The sequence below is a fragment of the Podarcis cretensis genome (genome assembly GCF_951804945.1).
Source record: "Podarcis cretensis genome assembly, chromosome: 17".
Taxonomy (NCBI): Eukaryota; Metazoa; Chordata; class Lepidosauria; order Squamata; family Lacertidae; genus Podarcis; species Podarcis cretensis.
In genome coordinates this window covers 9,763,374-9,779,756 of record NC_137187.1, presented here as the reverse complement: position 1 = coordinate 9,779,756, position 16,383 = coordinate 9,763,374, and positions in this window count along the sequence as shown.

The window sequence follows — 16,383 nt, the reverse complement described above, 5'->3', positions numbered from 1 at the left end:
TCAGATGTGAAACAGAGAACAGGGCTTCTGCACCTTTTAATAGTTGTGAAAAAGGGGATTCAGCAGAGGTAAGTTGCATTACAAGGTGCATCAGCTGAAATTCTGTCTTCTGCACAACTATTGAAGCAGCAGAAGCCCTGTCTACTTTTGCAACTGCCCACCTTATTTGCTGGTGACTAGAGAGTGACTGCTTTACCCATCATTTTATACTTAAGAGATAAAAGAACTTGCTTCGCTCAGGGAAGTCAGCAGCTGTGGCATAACAAACGTGGAAGGGTGATCCTCTGTGAAGGAAAAGTTATCTCTGGGATAACACTGCTGTTTCTATTTCGCAATGCTCAAAAGAGTCTTGTGAAACCATTCCAATAAAATTATCCCTGTCAGACACAAAGTGGTGGTGTACATCTGTCAGAAATAATCTTGACTTGGATCAAAAAGCCATTGTTTTCTGCACTCATCTGTATTTTGTATGTATCAAAAATTGCCTTATCAACTAGTGACCTCAAATTGTGTTGGAAGCACCTTCATAGTTTCGTTTTCTGCTTGGAAAACTTGCACGAATGTTGTTTTATGTTGCACAAAACAAAATCCGATTTTTGTATTGAAAATAAATCCTTTATTCCTACTTGGATATTAACAGGGTGTTGTTGTTGTTGTTGTTGTTGTTGTTTTACTTTCAAATATGCACTTGATTGAATCCAACTCAGTTATCAACAGGATACCACTTTAAATGTACAATGCAGATGGAGCCTAAATCTTGCCCCAGCAACAAACCCTAAACAATGCCCCACCCTGATGGTCTTTAGATATTCTGAGCAGCAAAAGCAGACTTTGTAGCTGGAGTCAGTCCCTGCCCTCTGAGGCCAGCTGGAAATGAGCTACACAAACCAGGAACACATATTGCAGGACTCATGGCAAGCAGATTTGCAAACTAGAAAGCTGCAGCACCAGGCCCATTGGGGAGCCCCCTAATGTAAAGGTAGATCTACTACTGTGGTATCTCCAGTGATGTTTGATCATTACAGACCATGAACTTGCCAAGTGACAAGGTTTGCTGCTACAAATTTGCTGAGGGACCATGAGCTGATGAAAATGACTTCATCAGTCTGGTCCTGATACTCTGAGCTGGCCAAAGAATCTTTCTTAAGAACTTGAGAAGTAACCCCTAGTGGATCTGGCCAAGGGTCCATCATAATGCGACATCTGGTTCTCATAGTGGCCAACTTGCAAGTAGTACCTCAATGGAACAGTGATCTCTGCACCTGCGATTTTCAGCATGGACTGCCTCTGATGCTGGAGGTTATACATAGCTATTGTGGTTTATAGCTATTTTGGGGGCATAGGTAGGCTAAGTTAAAGGTGATCCTGCTGTTTAAACTGGGAACTCCATACTGGATCCCATAAAGGCTTTCTGCCCACTCACCCTGCTACTGCTGCCCTGAAGAAAAGTCAAGGAATTCAGCCTCACCCGTTCTTCTGCCTTGATTTGCTTTTGCTCAGGAGGAAGGAGATGTGAGACCGAGGAGGAGGTAGGCATGCCACCAGGACTACTTTGTGCTCACCTGCCCAAAGTACATTTAACCACACCTAATTGATGCAGCAGCACCTAAGCCTCCTGTGACCCAGATTTCTTTTATCCTCAATCTACCTTGTTAGAAATGGCTCGGTTGTTTATAGTTCATGTTTATAGCGCACATTAACATTTGGCGAATGATGGGAATTGTGGATTTAGAAGGTCTGAGTGAGTAATCTGGAGCAATTTACTCTGTGGAGAACTTGTCTCCACCAAGGTCACCCACCATGTTGCTCTTGAAGGCTACCACTGAGATGCCACCATCTGAATAATGTGGGCTGATTCTACACTACCACCATGATTTGATGTTCTTTTGGGTCGCTTTTCAGAATCATGTTTGCAACTTGATTTTGCCTCACTTGATCACGTAGTTGCAGCCTCCTGCTTGCTCCAGGGTCGTCCCCCTGGAATTTAAAATCCAGAGGAACAACCTTCATCCCCTTGGGGACATCTGGAATGAGAACTTATTTTCTGATCAGATGGGTGCCTAGGAGCAGTGCAATAATTCTCTTGCAATCAGCTGCCCCTGCAAACAACCACCTTGTTGGGAAGTAGAAGTTCAGCCCAGCTGCTGACAATGTTGTTAATTTCTAAAGTACCTGAAACTTCCTTAATGCCACAGACAGATTAAAAACAAGACCATCTCTGCCTGCAGTCTTATAACCTAAAAGACACATCAAAGACGCAGAAAGGGGAGGGAAGAAGAAAACAAACTTAGGTAACCATTTCTTAAAATCACACAAGTAATGGCCAATCTGAATGGGAACTGTGTCTACAGTTGGCCCTCTGCAAGTGACATAGGCCTCTGCTTTTATAGCTCTGCAGCCAGGGAAAGAAAATGGTTGTAGATTCAGCTATGTCAAGGGCTTCTGCTTTCAGCTGTTGGGCTGGCTTGCCTGATGGTGAGGGGCAATTGCGTGCAAAGGCCCCATGACCTGCTGTTCCCTAGTGATTAATAAACACAGAGACACAAGTATTTAGGTTTATGGGATCAAATAGGCCACAACTTCATTGGTTACAGATGTGAACGGTTTGGCTTAGGTTCCACTGATGGCCAAACTTGGCCCTCCAGCTGTTTTAGGACTACAACTCTCATCATCCCTAGCTAACAGGACCAGTGGTCAGGGATGGTGGGAATTGTAGTCCCAAAACAGCTGGAGGGCCAAGTTTGGCCATCAGTGGCTTAGGCATTGGGTGAAGCCAGGCTATATCTCAATTCACGCCCGTCTGCAGGGAGTCCATCTAAGGGTAAACCACCAATAGGGGAAACTCTATGACTTACATAAAATAAGAGCGCCCCGAGGGGTCCCCGTTGGGGTCGTGGCATGACCCTAGCCCATGTCAGGGCATCGGGCAGGATCCACACCCCCAGATCCCTTTAACAAGATATCCTTAATGAGGAGGGGCAGACAGAGGCTACAACCTCCCCTCCATCCAAACAAAGTGTTATGTACTGAGTTGAATAGAATCCAAAATGCAGCAGTCTGATTGGTCCTAGAACAATAGGATCCAAAATGCAGCAGTCTGATTGGTCCTAGAACAATAGGATTCAGAATGCAGCAGTCTGATTGGTCCTAGAACAATGCAGCAGTATGATTGGTCCACAGGAGCCACCCAATCCAGCTCCAGGTGGAAGTGAATCCACAACCTGATTGGCCTACAGGAGAATCCCGGAATTAGCCAATCACGTGCAGCCCATTGTGTAAATAATGTATATAGAGCAGATACTTTGGGGAAACTTCCATTCCTCCTCACCACTATGAGCTGAATGAAGAGCATGAAATCCACTCTCGACTCTGAGTATATTTCACAAAGGCATACCCAATGCCTAACCTCACAAAGTTGTGATAATTGCTACAAGGTAGGTGAAAACCAAATGGCTGGTGCCAATTTGCCAAGTGGAAGAAATTCCTACCCGGCCCCAACAATTTGGTGGCCATAGCAAGGTTGTGTCATAGCAAAGCATAAAAAGAGGGCGGGTGGGTTGGGAGATCTGGCTGGAGAGGAGAGCCCCCTGGCCACGACACAGTTAAATTTTCTGTGGCCATGCCCCCTGCCAGCACTGATTGGCCAGCGGGGCCACACTGGGTGCTGGACCCGCCCAGCTTCAGTGACATGGCCAGGATTGGCATGAGGGGGCCGTCTACTCCCCGCCCCAACACCAGATCACCACAGAGATCCGGATGCCCGACTGCAACACTGCCCACCAAGAAAACTGAGCGAACCACAAAGCAGATTTATGGCTAACAGGAGAGAGGGAAGAGGCAGATGTTTAGGGGTGCTGAAGTCTCTCTCCCTACTCCCTCCTATTCATTCTCTGCCACAAGCAGTAGTATCTTGGCTCCTGGATCCAAACCCGGAGTTTCCACCTTCCACATTAATTATCCCATTTATGGTTTTAACTTTTCAATATGGTTTTTATTGCATGGTTTTTGTGCTCATATGTTGCGAGCTGTTTTCATATTTTCTTTTTAATAATTAGCGGGATATAAATACATTTATAAATAAATAAATGTCAAATATTTAGTCCGCGAAGGATAGAAATTCTACCTTGCGTCATCCAGATCCACGACGCCCAAATTCCACCCCACTCCCGTCCCCATGGATCACCTGAAAATTGCTGAGGGTCGTGGCAGACGGTGTCTGCCCGTTGTAACCATTGTAAAGCATTGCCCTAGCTGCTGCACGGTTTCGAATTTTCATTGCTTTATTTCTTATTATATATTGCATTCTATTGTACTATGATCTGAATTCCATAAAATTCACATTGTGATACAATAAAATGCAATGTGAGAAATAAAAGAAGCAATGAAAATGCAATTTGAAACCGTGCAGCAGTTAGCTCAGCGTGTTACGTATTGTTATGCAATAGTTACCCGGGTTCGATAAAGGCTGGTGTCAGCGGAGGGGATGGAATACTAACATCACATGGGATCCAAGTTGCCAGAGCAGTTCAGGATGGGCTTTATTGTAGACATACGAAGTGATTTGGGTCTTCCTCCCTTCCTGCCCTGAACTAGATGGCCTCATTCTTTACAAGATACTGAATAAACATGGTAAATGCAGAAAATTAACAAAAACCTACTCCAGCCAGTTTAGCCTGCCACGAAAGATTCCCCTCCCTCCGGGGTCAGGGAGTACACACCCCACCTCCTTGGGCACCCAGCACCTAAAGGGCATCGGGTATAACTGGCTTGCCCTTGCCCTTTTCCCTACTGCAGGAGGTGCAACCACCAATAAACCCTGGAAACTTACCATCATATTCTCGGCAACCATTTCTTCTTGGGCCTTCATGCAACTCTGTGCTCCAGCATCTGTGATACCAGGCGGCCAAAAGACACTCCTGTTTTTAAGATATCCTGGTTGCATGCCTCAACTGAAAACTGAACTGGGGGGGGGTAATTTTATTTGGAAAGGACTGTGTGTAGCTCACTGGTAGAGCACATAATTTGCAAGTGAAAGGTCCCAGGTTCAAGCCCAGATGTCCCCAGGTAAGCCTGGGAATAACTTTCCTGTGTTCTTGTTTGGTTTTCTCCAACAAGAAGCTGCAAAGAGTCATTGTCCAGGCTTTCTGACTGCCAGCCAGACAAGGCTGTACTGATCTGACTGGTGTTATCTGGTAACCAGTACCGGTTCTAAGAAAACAGCAAATTCCAAGTCATGCCAGGTGTTTCCCAAACTTACCAGCCTCTGCCTTGGCTCTGCTCCTTGGCCTGAACCCAGAGGGCCAACATTTCTGAAATGTAAAAGTTGGCAACTCTGGCTGGGTAGGAGCTGTTGCAACATCCAGCTCAGAGCACAGTATGTGTTAATTCCATTGCTTAAACTGATGCCACAGATGGGGAGATGTTATGTGTTATACTAGCAGAACATGGATCTTTTTTAGCTCCTGTGATTACTCTTTTAAAGATGAATGGTCAGAGCTTGTTGAAATAGAAAAATAAAAAATAAAAATCATGCTGGACAACTCCCTCAAACCATAACAAATGATGAACCAAAATCATAACCTCGTTCATTGGAGACTCCTAATCGATATCTCCTGTCATTTCTAAATGATTTGGCCGCCACACTAACCATTTTAAAGGTCTGTTTCTAAGGATGTGTGTGCTTTTGATTGATCGGGGGCCTGACGCAAGTCAATTTTATTTTATTTTATTTGGGTCCATCCCTGAAATACTGCTTTTAACTATGTGCTGTGATGTGTGTCTAGAAAAAACAGGAATGGGGGGTGGGGAGAAGGGCAAAGGATATCATCACTGATCCCGACAAAGGACTGGCATACGCAAGCAGCAAAGCACACCCGACAAGAATCACAAGGAAAGGACGCAAGTTTATTTTGATCAAAATCCTAGTCTGCACAATTAATGTATTTGAAATTATGCATTCATTATGTTCCATTTTACGTGTGCTCTTAAGATAACACCGGAAATCATAATTAAAAACACAGTTTCAAATCCAATGCAGATGCTGACTGGGATTTTTTTTTAAAAAAAAAAACCTATGTAAAGTATTTGTTGGAAAAGGGATGTCTTTGATAGCCTTCAAAAATAAAACAGCAATAGCTGGTGTCTGTAAGAAGGGGGAGTTCCATGGGGCAGGAGGCATCATATTAAAGGCCCAATTCCTACGTCATATGGCACCTTCTGCTGAGATAGTATCTGCAGCAATAATTTTAGAAATAATTACTAAAACCTAACCTTAAAATGCATGTCTCTACTGTGGAGAAGGTTGTGTCCTGATCAGTCAGCTAGTGAGTGTCTTCAAAACCTGCTCCTTCTTAGGGTTTTAACTGGACTTGGACCAGACTGTTCTTTGAATACAGTGCAGTCCTCCGACCGACCAACCTTCAGTTGGAGGACTGCTCTCTATAAAGGAGGGCACATGACTACCCTTTAATTATCTCAGCCTGAGCTCTTGGACTGTATGTACTACAGATGGGGTCAAATGCTCACCGAGGCCCCAGCAACATGCAGCACGGGGGACCAAACTGAAGCAATGCATTAAGAAAGAAAATGATATTAAGAACCATAATTACAATTTCAAGTCTTTCACTGGCCCAACCAGTCAAACTACATTCATCCAAGCATTGGCGTGTTAGGTACTCTAAGTCCTGAAAAACTGGAATCTTAAAGCTTGAGGTTAGGATGTAGCTTCATGTGGAACGGCTCAAGATGGCCTGTGCAATATCAGTCACTGTAATTTGTTGGCGGTTTGAGGCCTTTGGATTGGCCAGGCCTGGTGAAAATAGAGTTTCTGCTTTTGCCTGGTCAACAGAATGGCACTTTCCTCTGCACCCTCTCCCAACAACTGGCCCCAGAGACTGTGAGGTGCAGCATTTACATTCCTAGTCGAGTTTTGGGTATGGCCACCTAAGACACCAGCCTGGTACCAGCATGGTATTGGGGTTCCAAGAGCCCCCAACTAGAACAAACTTGATAGAGAGTTTTGTCGTTGTCCTCACTCCTGAACCAAGCTCCTGACACAAGACACCCACGATCTCTCACAGGAGTTACCCACATTCTACCAGATTCAGCCCTAGGTCATGATTCTATCCATGCCCTGACAGATTCTACAAGATCCAACTATTACCTCCCCTGGACTTCACTTCTAACCCTGTCTGGTCTTCACCCAGGAAAAAAAGTAGCAGTCTTTTTTTTTTCTTTTCTTTTTTTTTAAAGCATATGTTGCTGATGTTCTAGTGCAAAGACAGCATTATATTCCTGATTCTGAAACCAGAAAGAGCTAGAGAACGTCCCGGCCTCAATTTTTAAAAGTGATACTTTTTATATAGGTCTACACTTGTTCATGTTGCCAATAAAACATATTACTTTGCGTCAGTCACTGGACTCTATATGGAAACAATACGTCAAACATATAACAGGGCGGTTAACCTTACAGCTTGATTCCATGATCCTTAAAGAGTAAACAGAAGATTCACATCTTCAGAAGTGTTCCATTGCGCGTTAGGGGTGGACTAAATATTTTCTTTTGATAGTATGTCTAAAGTAAGGTAAAGGAAAAACCCTGATGAAAAATGTTAATTACAATCCTGTGCAAAAAAGAATGTAGGCATTAATAGTTAGTAATAAGGTACATTAATTTGCAATTGTGGGGAAAAATATGCAATTGACTCTGGTGATATGTATATTACAGTATTGTGATTGCAAGGAGATGCCTGAGCTTCACACAATAATTTAAAACAATTTTTTTCAAAAACCAGGAGTCAATTATTTCCATGATCAAATTAAGCCTTTTCCAACCTGATGCTTCCATGAAGAAAATTCAGTGTAAGAAGGTGTTCTCCTGGTGCACTAATTTTATGTGGGTAGTGAGCATTCAAAACATGCGATCACACTTGCTACATGAAGAGGTACTGTTTGTTCCGATTTGTTTTTGCCGGCGGATATATTTGTTACAAAGTTTGAAGTAGTTTATTAATGATATATAGGATTAGGCGTACATTTGTTTGATACGTGTTCAGATGCAATGATTTTCCTATAGCCATATATCACCTAATGTCTTCTGTGATATGACATAGTCCAATTCAATAAGTCAATTTATTATCTGATATTTATTGAGTGTGATGCTGATGCTCATTTTGCATCACAGCCTTCCTGAAAGCCAAGTACACATCTTTTATGAATATATCTTCAATGTCAAAAAGTCTCACACACCTTTCTTATTCCATGTTACTGCAGAGGGGGAAACAAATTGAAGCTCTACAGTGATGCTACAGGAAGGAAGTTTGACTGCTGCAGGAGGTTTGTGAATTCCTCCTGCATTGTATTTTGGTTCCTTAATATTTATATATCTTGGTTCATCTGAGGGCAGATAGGGGGCTTGGCAATCTGGAAAGTATTTGGAAGAAGGAAAACTCTGATCCTAAAGCTCTGCTGCCTTGCAGGATATCTTCGAGAAAATAAAAGGCTAAAGAGTAACTCCTACACAAATCCAGAGTGGAGTCCCTAAGACGGTTGGATGGCGCCTTGTACACCTCCTTCCAGCAACTCTGGCAGCCAGGTAAAGGTAAAGGTAAAGGCAAAGGTAAAGGGACCCCAGTAGTGGCCGACTCTGGGGTTGCGGCAGTGGCGTAGCGTGGGTTATCAGCACCCGGGGCAAGGCAAGTAATTTGCGTCCCCTAACCCATGGATTTGCGCCCCCTAACCCGTGGATTTGTGCCCCCTAACCCGTGGATTTCCCTAACCCCCAGATGTTGCGCCCGGTGCGGCCGGCCCCCCCTGCACCCCCCACGCTACGCCGCTGGGTTGCGGCACTCATCTCACTTTAATGGCCAAGGGAGCCGCGTACAGCTTCCGGGTCCTGTGGCCAGCATGACTAAGCCGCTTCTGGCGAACCAGAGCAGCGCACGGAAATGCCGTTTACCTTCCCGCCAGAGCGGTACCTATTTATCTACTTGCACTTGACGTGTTTTCGAACTGCTAGGTGGACCGAGCAACGGGAGCTCACCCCGTTGCAGGGATTCGAACCGCCGACCTTCTGATCGGCAAGTCCTAGGCCCTGTGGTTTAACCCACAGCGCCACCCGTGCGCAGGTGCCAAAGGTATTTTTTTCTGTTTTTCTTTGGACCACATCAGCGAGGCCGAGAAGGGGAGGGGTCTTGTTGTCTGGGCAGCCCCGGGCCTCTATGCACACACGACCTGCTCCTCCCTGGCATACTATGTTTACTGTGTAGGTCCAGGATGCTATTTTTGTGGGAGTAGCGTTCCGTCATGTGAACTGAGAAAGTCTGAATTAACCCTCAGTGAAGCCAAACGAAGCACTTCAGTGAGGTAGGGAAACCTTGTGTCACCAGCAGGGGGAGGTTGAGCAAAAACATTTGAGAAAATGCTGCACGAGAAGTGGGATAAACCAGCTTGGTGACCTCTGCAGCTGCTTTTGACGAACAGTTCTTATGGCTGGGGCTGATGGGAGTCATAGTGTAAAATAACTGGAGAGCACCCTATTGGTGAAGACTGTGGCCCTATCTGCACAGTGGTACCTCAGGTTACAGACACTTCAGGTTACAGACTCTGCTAACCCAGAAATAGTACCTCGGGTTAAGAACTTTACTTCAGGATGACAACAGAAATTGCGCCACGGCAGCACAGCGGCAGCGGGAGGCCCCATTAGCTAAAGTGGTACCTCAAGTTAAGAACAGTTTCAGGTTAAGAACAGACCTCCAGAACGAATTAAGTTCTTAACCTGAGGTACCACTTCTTCTTCCAAAGAATCCTGGGAATTGTAGTTTGTTAAGTGCGCTGAGAGTTGCTAGGTTAGGAGATCCCCTATTCCCCCCACAGAGCTACAATTCCCAGAGTTCCTTGGGTGGAGGGATTGGTTGTTTAACTACTCTGCAAAATTGTAAATCTGTGATGGGAAATAGGATTCTTTAAAGATGGTAAATTAGGATTTTGCTTACTTGCCTTGTTTGAGTCGTCGTCATCATCATCATCATCATCATCATCATCATCATCATCATTATTATAGAACATTAAAATTTCCTCCCCTTCCCCTCCAAAAAACTTTGTAAAAACATGGCCAGAATTTAAAATTTTAAGTTTTCCCTGTTCAGGGAAGTTTTTAATATTTAACACTGTACTGTTTTTAACACTTGATTGGGAGCCGCCCAGAGTGGCTGGGGAAATTCAGCCAGATGGGCGGGGTATAAATAATAAATTATTATTATTATCATTATAAATGATAGCTTTATTTCACGTGGGGTTATTCTGCTGCAGTTCTTGTTGTTGTCGAACTGGAAAAAGAGAGTGAGAAAATGCTGAGCTCTTCTCGCAATACGTATTATTCTAGGGATAGTGATCATGCAAATGTGAACCAAGGAAGATTGGGTGTTTTCATTTCCTGGAACTCGTGGAATGATGTGGGAATTTCTCAGCAGGTGGAGATTTCATTCATACCTGGAATCATGAGCATGCAAATATGCAAAGGTGGGAGCTTCCTTTTGTTCCTTGGGCAAATGGATTGCTGGAGGAATTCCAAGGCTGGAAGATAAGAATCAAAACGTGTACCAGAGATTTACAGTGTGGGATGTTACACATAATTCCACCTTTCCTAAAGAGATACTGTATCACAGCCTGGGAATTCTGGGAAGCATTCTTAGCATACCACAATGTCTTACTGACTATGCAAATGATGCCAGCTTAATTAGTCTTCCGATCAGATGCATTTCCTCCTGCGGGGGGGGGGAGGATAGAGGAATTAAGACAGGGCAATGGATGGTTTTTAGCTATCCATTGCCTTTCAGTGTAAAAAGCAAAACAAAAAAACAGGGCAGCTTACAGCTATAAAATCAAAGCAAAAAGCAATTAAGCAATGGTAATAAAAGAAGAGCCGCAAATAAATAAAACAGTAGCATTTAAAAAAACACAAGTCATACACACACACACACACACTATGTATATATAAGCTGCCCACATATATCAAGGCAGTGGTCAACAGGCAGAATAAAAGACAAGTATAAAACACCATAAATACAAAATAATCATTAAAAAGGGCTGGCTCATCTTTTGAGTTAAAACAAATGAATAGGCCTGTTGGTCTTCAAGAGATGCCTGAATATCAATAATGTGAATGACTGTGCTTAGCACATAAGAGGCCTGGTGAATCAGGCCAGAAATATGTCAAGTGTCCTGAGGGAAAAAAATGACAACTCATTTTTTCACATGAGATCAAGGCAGCCATTTTGGGTGTTGCGCTCTTGTCCACTTTTTCTGGGGTGAAATTGTGGTGTGGGTCATGTGACTCACCTGGGTTTCTGATCCGAAATGGATGTATGTATGTGTATAACTAACAGAGCTCCTCCAGATTACCTCAGTAATTGAGCTGGGATATATAAAGGGGTCAGGGCTTCATATATTCATACATGAACCTTGAACCTAGCCCAGTATTGAGTTTGAAATGTGTGGATCCCTCAGGTACCCAGGTCCAAAAGCCATGCAGGGATTTAAAAGTGAGCAGCAACACTTTGAATTGTGACTGGGAGCAGAGAAGAAGGCAGTACAACCATTTAAACTCTGGTGAGATGCATTCAAAATGGGTGCTCCTAGTGAGCAGCCTAGTGGCTTCTGTTCTGAGGTAACTGTATCGCCAAAGAAGAAGAAGAATGCTTTCCTTGAACAGTTTCCAAAGGCAGGCCCATGTTACCCATACAAGCACTTTGTTTGTTTATCATACCACCCTTAATTCCAAAGATCACAGGGCGGCTCGCAACAGAAAATATAGTAACCTTGCCATCATGTTTTGGCTTAACCGTAGTCAATATTTGTGGCCCCTACTCACAACCAAAAGTGAACTGGGCACAGGGCTGGCCCTACCATTAGGCAGACTGAGGCAATTACCTCAGGCGGCAGATGCTGTGGCGCATGAGGGGCCAGTGGCCGTAAGCCCACAACTATTCCCCTCTGTTGGAGACCAGAGCTGTGTGTGGCACATGGCCTGGCATGTACCCCTTTTAAACTACCCTGCTGCCCTCAGGTATAGCGGACGATGCTATTCCATTCGCAGCGTGGAAGTAAGATCAAACCAACAATCCTGTCAAGAATGGTTTGGTGGGGACGCCATCTTGTCCTTTGCCTCAGGGAGCAAAAAGTCTTGGGACAACCAGGTTTGTGAAACTATTTATTTACTTACTTACTTACTTACTTACTTACTTACTTACTTACTTGTTTGTTTGTTTGTTTGTTTGTTTGTTTGTTTGATCCCCCCCCATCACCTATCATCACAGGTTGTCAGGGCAAGGAATTATGACTATAGAGTATGGCTAAAAATGGCTACCCTTTAAAAGGGTCTCATCTTCAGGCTTCTGTGCTCTTTGTTCCCGGTCACTGGCTCTTTGCTGAAACCAAATGACACTTAATACTGAGCATTCAAACACACTACTTTTTTTTTTTTATTCTATTACCTCACACTTTGGAACTTTCCAGTTTTAGTTTCAGTGGGCCTGCTCAGAATGTCAATAAAGTGAGGTCAGAGCTCTCACACTTATCTGTCCTTAAGATGAAACTTAAGATGTCTGCAGGTTTTGCCATAACCTTCTATTTTTGGATACCTGTGGAGAGTACTGTTACATCTAAGTGCTGAATCAGGTGGCTACACCCCAGGTAAATGCTTTAATGTTGAGCTCATCATGAATAAGATGGTCCTCTGGGGAATGACAGTTTTGCTGAAGCTATGCAGGTCCTGTGGACTCTCCTTCCTTGGGGGTTTTTAAGCAGAAGTTGGATGGCTGTCTGCCATGGATGCTTTAGCTGAGATTCTTTCATGGGGGGGGGGGGCTGGACTAGAGGAGCTTTGGGGTCCCTTCCAACTCTACAATTCCATTCTGTGATTCTACGAATGGGAAATTGCTTGGGAACCCCATCCAGGGGTGTACGAAAGGGGGGCAGTGGGGGTGCCCTCACTGAGCGGGGTGGCATTTGGGGCTCCCAGGCCTACCCCAAGCTGTTGGGGTAAGGGGGGAGCTGCACTGCTTTGCCAGTGACATTTCCCCCTTCCCCCTTCGTTTTGACAGCTTGGGGGAGGCTTAGAAGTTGCGGGCGGGTGGCACGCCGAATTTCTGACATGGGCGGCTCGCTCTGCCCCCGGCTGCAGGGCACGCATGCCGCTCCAGGCACCCAAGTGGCTATCTCACGCCTGGGAGGGCACCCTCTACGCCACGCCCCCCTTGGGAGCACGCCATGCCCCCCTCAGGAGCGTGCCCGCCCTCAGCAGCACGGGCATATGCTCCGCCGCTGACCCCATCTATGGTTCCTTCAGCCATTTCTGCTTCTGTCCACTTTTCCTTACATGCTATGTCTTGATAAAATTTTGCTGCCCATTATTAAAGGCCTGTTACATTATTATTGGTTCCATTTTACTCCCCTGCCACCTTCAGCATGGGTGGGGGTGGGGGTGCAGAAGAGAAGGTGGGGGCAGGAGGGGGCTCAGCATTTTCTGGTTTGCCTCAAGCGGTGGAATATCCTGGGCCATAAAGCGCTTGCAGAGTCCCAGTGAATAGGCTGAGTGAGCTCAATGTTCCAAGCTTGACATTGCTGTGTTTTGATTGATGCCGTCCATGCCCTCCTGACTGGGTGGGGCATTCTCAGTTGAATTATATTGTTACTGGAAGGCTGCAATTTGGTTGCCAGGGCCCCTGGCAGGAGTGGCGTACCATCATTCTTGTGTCAGATTGTGCTTTTGACTTGGGCAGTTGGGGCTGCGTTGAATGCCAGAGTAACTCCTAGTGCAGTGGAGGGTATCTTAACCTGGCACGGTCAACTGTGGTCGAAGAAAGGTCGAAGAAAGGGTCATCATCATGTGAATGGCATCACAGTTTCCAGTATAGGAGGGGTGTGGTAAACGGCTATAGAAACATGCTTTGTTTTGCTGAGAAATTGCAGAGGAAGACATTTTTCTCTTTCTCTTGGGAGCAAAGCAACAACACTTGCAACCAGTTGGGGGCGACAGACAGAAAGGCAACTTATTCTTCCCTTGTTGATTCCTTGTTAAGTAACCACCTGCTGTCATGTACAGTGTGCTTCTCCTCTTCCTTCTCTTTTGCTAACCTCATCATGGCCATATAGAAGCTTGTACTCGGAATGGCTTTGCTTGCCAGGAGCAATAAGCCTTCGGTTTATTCTTTTAACCGCCAGTCTCACCAGGCTATTTGTTTCTGCATTCCCTTGCAACCTACATGCCAAATTCCAACACTCATATTGCCCACCATGCCCAATTAATTTATGGAACGCCTTGCTGCAAGATGTGCTGATGGCCAGTAACCCTAGCTGGCTTTAAAGGGGGGGTGGGGATAGACAAATGCTACTTATTTACATAGTTTATATAGGTTATATATAGCTTAAGTCCTCCGGACAGGTTATAGGGATTAAAAGCAACGTAATTATTGCAAAATTCATGGAGGATGTGTTTCTCGGTGGCTATTACCCACCACAGTAAATAAGCCCTCCAGATTCAAAGGCAGTATTCCTCTTCATGTCTGTCTGTGGGTGCCCTAGAGGCTACTGGCAGGCCACTGTAAGAAAGAGGTTACTTGATGAGATGGCCCCTCAGTCTGCTTCAGTAGTTCTCCTCGTGTGCGCACACGTTTGAACAGCATACTGGCAAGGAACATTCCAGAAGGGCAAAGAAGCCATTGCACTTGCATCTAGAAGAATCAGGCACCTGAGAAAATTTCATAATGACAAGGTATGGTGGCAGGTATAATTATTTTAAATGCTAGATTGCTCAACCCATGTTTACAGGTTCCGAGCAGAGTCATTGATCATGAACTTTGCAATCGATAGCAGCTGACATGATTTCAACACAGGAGGACGGCAGCCTAAGGACAGACTGCACCGGCTAATATTTATGTAAGGCCTGCCAGGTTATCTTATAACTGCATATTTTAAGCAGTTTGGGCAGAGAGCCGCTAATCCACAGATGTTCTCACTTTCTGATTTGCACTCTGTGTCTAATGGGTGAATTTTTTTTTAAAAATGAACAAACAAAGCACATGGGGAACTGTACCTCACAAGATTGGTACAGTTCCCTTCCCTGGTTGGGATTGGCTGATACTGACTCCTCCTGCAAGACTGGCAGAACCCATTAAGATAGCCTGAGGGATTCCTGAATATTTGAGAGGGGGCGGCTAACCAGCTCTGGTCAAGATCCTTGCCTCACTGTGGACAGGCCCATTGGCACAATTGCTTCTAACTGACCTTGGTTTTCTGGGTGGTGAAGCAGATGATGACTGGAGCACAGTTGGGGCAAATCTTGTGAGGAACAAGACCAAACATAAGTGAGAGTACATAACTGTGTCTACCATATGGCAGTAGAGGTAAATGTGGCTTACTTCTCAGCCTCAGAAAACTGCCCTCTTCCAAGTGGGGGGGGAATGAACTGGAATAGAAACAGCTAGCAACTTGAAGTCCACTGTGGAAATGTGGCCCTCAAACTGAAGAAAATTATCCTCCTCTGGCCTGGAGCGCTAGGTGAGAGTCTTGGAGCATATTATATTTCACTAGAACAGCTACTAGAGTCAGGGCCAGCCCACCTATGTGGCAAGATGCGGCAACTGCCTCAGGAGTTAGGATCCACAGGGGCAGCACATCCCAATGTAGATCTTTATTCTCCCCTTGTTCCTGACATACATCTCCACTAACCGCTTCTTCTCTGGTGGGGAAGGGGGCACCATTTTATGGTTTGCCTCAGGTGTCAAAATGTCTTGGGCCGACCCTAACTAGAGTGGTGGACATAGGTTTGTGTGAGGGGAGGTAACTGTGGAGGCAGGTAGCAGCATTACTCTTCAGTGGTCTATGGGGAGCAATGTGGAGGCATGGAAGTCAGTGACTTACGGCTTCATGGAAGCTTCAAATCACCTATAGGGCCATTGCGTTTTCCATTCTTCCTCATGTTAGATAAAGCTTGGATCTCTTTACTTTCTGGGCTGAAATAGCATCTTTGCAATCTGCTTCAGGACCAAGCATGAGGAGATGTGGATGCTTTGCTGGCTGCACCCTCCATTCAGGCTATAATTAGGGATGGGCAGAACAAGGGCAGCTATGGTATTTCTCATGGTGGTAGGGGAAAGCATGCAGGCTTCATTTCCTATGGAACCACATTCAAATGCTCTGCATTGCACGACTCACAATAAGGCGTTCCAGATCTTTCTGATTCCTTACCGGCTATATGGTGTGCTCTTCACAGCCTATCAGAAATGTGACTGTATAACATATTTAAATGTCACATTTAATTTAACCTTGAAGTCTCAGAGATAGCATCAGTCATAATCATTCCCACCCATCCACCTTCTCACTGAG